The sequence below is a fragment of the Amphiprion ocellaris genome, chromosome 13, assembly GCF_022539595.1.
Source record: "Amphiprion ocellaris isolate individual 3 ecotype Okinawa chromosome 13, ASM2253959v1, whole genome shotgun sequence".
NCBI classification, from domain to species: Eukaryota; Metazoa; Chordata; class Actinopteri; family Pomacentridae; genus Amphiprion; species Amphiprion ocellaris.
Window position 1 is genome coordinate 28,533,790 of NC_072778.1, and position 3,352 is coordinate 28,537,141.

The following is a 3,352-nucleotide window of genomic DNA, read 5'->3' on the forward strand; positions in this document are numbered from 1 at the left end:
GGATATTGAAGTTAGTGTCAACAGTGAAAAAGGAGGGCTCTACCCACAGAACCACATTGGTTGAAAGCATTTAAACTTAGCAGAGGATGGTTTCGATCCATCGATCTCTGGGTTATGGGCCCAGCACGCTTCCGCTGCGCCACTCTGCTGTTATTTGAGTGACAAGGATGGTGCTCTTATATCTGTCACAATATTGTGACCTAACTACACAGGATTGTGAGTCGGTAAAGTATGCTGTAAAATCCAGCTGGATATATTTTGGTATACTATGTACTATGGTTATTGGAATGCAGACATTGTTGTGTCAAGAAATGGTTGTCGAACACCACATAGCCCTCTTGGTTGACAACATTTACACTTAGCAGAGGATGGTTTCAATCCCTTGACCTCTGGGCTATAGGCCCAGCATGCCTCTGCTCCGTCACATGTCCATGTATATGTATGTGTCGATTCAAGTGATATTTTCAAGAGGAGGACGAGTTTGGCAAAATCTCCTAAACGATGGATCTACTGCAAGCCAATTCACCATGCTGGAAAAGTTGTATTCAGTAGTTCAATAGATCATAAAAACGTAGGAGAAGAGGTGGTGTTGTTACATTCTGTGTTGAGTAGATAAGGTAGGTTGTGTTTTTTTTTTCTTTCCTCTCTTTTCCCTGTCCCCAGGTATGCTCAGTGGGAGTGGCCAGGTGCACCTGTGGCTTGTTACCAATCGGCAGGGATGGTTAAAAGATGAGTCGGCCTGAACGTCATGGCCAGTGGGCCAGATCAGCTGCCAGAGTGTGGTGTGGTGTTGTCTCGCACGGGTCTAAGGGACCCGTGTTGGATCATTTGGAGTGCTGTGTTGGATTTGTCTTGCTGGACAAAAATAAACGTCTTATCGGTTGACGTCTCACCAACAGATTTCCTGCCTCTTTGTTGTCGTACGTGTTGCTTCCCTCCTCCCCTAGCTGTCGGGATGTAACAGGTGTGAAAATCAGGCATTCATTGCATTGCTGTAATACACAGACCTAGCACTACAGGATGAATGTGAGGTTTGAGTACGGTAGTCAAGACCAGCACCAAAGATGATGCTCATGTCGGGCTGATTGTATTTGGTACAGAGTGGATGGAGATGTTATATCTATATTTGCCATGTATTTGACATAAATGGGGAGAGAAGCCTGACTGGATGTGCTAGGAGTGCCAGTATTTCTTGCATACTATGTAGTACGAAAGCATGGTTTTTGGAATGCAGCCATAGTTGTGTCAGCAGTGGCAAATGGGAAGGCTCAAGCTATAGAGTCCTCTCAGTTGTCTATACCTGCATTTAGCAGAGGATGGTTTCGATCCATCGACCTCTGGGTTATGGGCCCAGCACGCTTCCACTGCGCCACTCTGCTTGCTGCACATGGACTCAGAGACCACAGTTCTTGATTTCTAAAAAAAATTATCAGCACCATTAGAACATGTTCCAGTTCAGGCAGAAGTGCAAGAAAGGACCAGATCTCCTAAGAGGTCAATCTACTGCTAGGCCCGTCACTATACTGGAAAAGTTTTTATGCAAAAAATTTAAAATTGTCATAATAACTGAGGAGAAATGGGGGTCTGAAAATCAGGCATTAATGTAACAGAGATAAACAAGCTTTCAGGGTCATTACATCAGCAAGATACATGCTTCTAGCAGAGGATGGTTTCGATCCACCGACCTCTGGGTTATGGGCCCAGCACGCTTCCGCTGCGCCACTCTGCTATTCAGACTGCATATGAATAGTACAGGATAACGCTGGGAACTGAGAAGTCAAGACCAGAACGAAAGCTTATACTCATGCCTGTGTTTGGAATAAAGTGGATGATGGTGTTACATCTGACATAATACTTTCTGTTTAACTGTCCCTCATGTCTTTGAGCTTGCTTATTTCTTTAAGGAGTTGTGATTGAGCAAACATGTCTGTGTGTTGAGGTGTAGACTGAGGTGTTTAATGGCTTTATTAAAAAGTTTGCTAAGTAATGCCTGGTAAAATTGGTTATCTGGCAAATGCTGGGAAGAACCAGTGTCTCCGGTAGAGATAAAAGCATCCAAAATGGATCGTCATTTCCCTGCTGGGCCCTCTTAATTCCCACCCTGTCTTTATCGACTAATAAAGTGGGATAGCTTGCAAATTTCCCAATATTATAATGGCGATTAAAAATTTGCCAGTCTCTGTGGTTAAATTTGCTGAGAGTCTCAAGAAGGCAATTTACATGCACACTTTGAAGTCTACAGGGTCAGAAACATAATCCTTCTTGTCACAAGTCAAGGCATATTTTGCTTTTGAGTAGAAAGAGGATGAGTTTACAGTATGTGTGATTTTTGACTGAATAGGAGCCATTATTCCTGCAGGAAACTCAGCAGTGAATTACAGCCAAATGCAGCTCTCCAAAATCTATCTTCCCTGGTGGAAACAGTCATTCTTTTTGATCCCGCAGGAATATAGATTTGTTAAGCTCTGCTGTCAGGCATCCAACAAACATGTACTGGAACGACACTACGAAGCGACTGCAACAAGAAAGAAAAAAAGCCAACAGCAATCTGTTCTCATCTATTTCTCTGTTTTGGACCAAAAGTGATTTTTCTGCCTCTTTAGGTTCATGCTTGTGCCTCCAAAACTCAAGTGTTCTGCCCTGAATCGATTTATATGGATCTGAGGTCTAACATATGAAATTTCCCTTGATTCCTTTTGGCCCAAGTGTGTCTTAATAAAATGAACAACCTGCACTTCCAAAGCCATTTTTCTGCTTTCTGTTTTTTACTCTCTACACTGTGTTTTCTAAATATCTGCTACTAAGATTTTTTTAGGTTATATGATAACAAATCTTGTGTTGAAAGTTGTTACAAAAGTTGAGGGAAAATGTGCTATCAAATCAAAAAAAGGTCAATCTGTCTGACTGGTTGTTTTCCAGCCCATGTGTCACTCACAAGCAAACAGATGAAGGAAACCCAGAAGCAAAGAATAAAATTTTGTTCCACTTAATTGACCGTGGTGACTGACATCAGGCGTTTCTATAAAAAGGACAATCTCTGTCTCCACCTCCACTTCCTCCATCCTTTCTATCATTCCCTAAGTACACAAGTTATTAATTCTCTGTCTCCTTCCCTCCCTCCTTCTGTTCATTCCCTGAATACACACACTATTAATTAGACGGAGACCCAGGTGGTGACATAGGAGACGGCGCAGGGTCCCAGCATGCACCTCGCTCCCACAGCTCGGTCCTCGCCGTGCAGCTCGGTTTGTCGCCCACCGCAAAGACCTCAGGCAGACGAAATCTCATCTCCTCAGATTGTTTTATTTCAATTTGCTCTTAATTGAATTGAAGTACATGTCTTGGAGCCCCA

General features: G+C 43.0%; 1 non-coding gene across 1 annotated transcript; it reads right to left on the bottom strand.

Annotated features, from left to right (window-relative positions):
* Window positions 1-1,307: 1,307 nt before the first annotated feature.
* On the bottom strand, window positions 1,308-1,379 carry trnam-cau (transfer RNA methionine (anticodon CAU)). The gene has a single exon. It is a non-coding gene; the product is annotated as a tRNA-Met (tRNA).
* Between the last annotated feature and the right edge of the window lie 1,973 nt (window positions 1,380-3,352).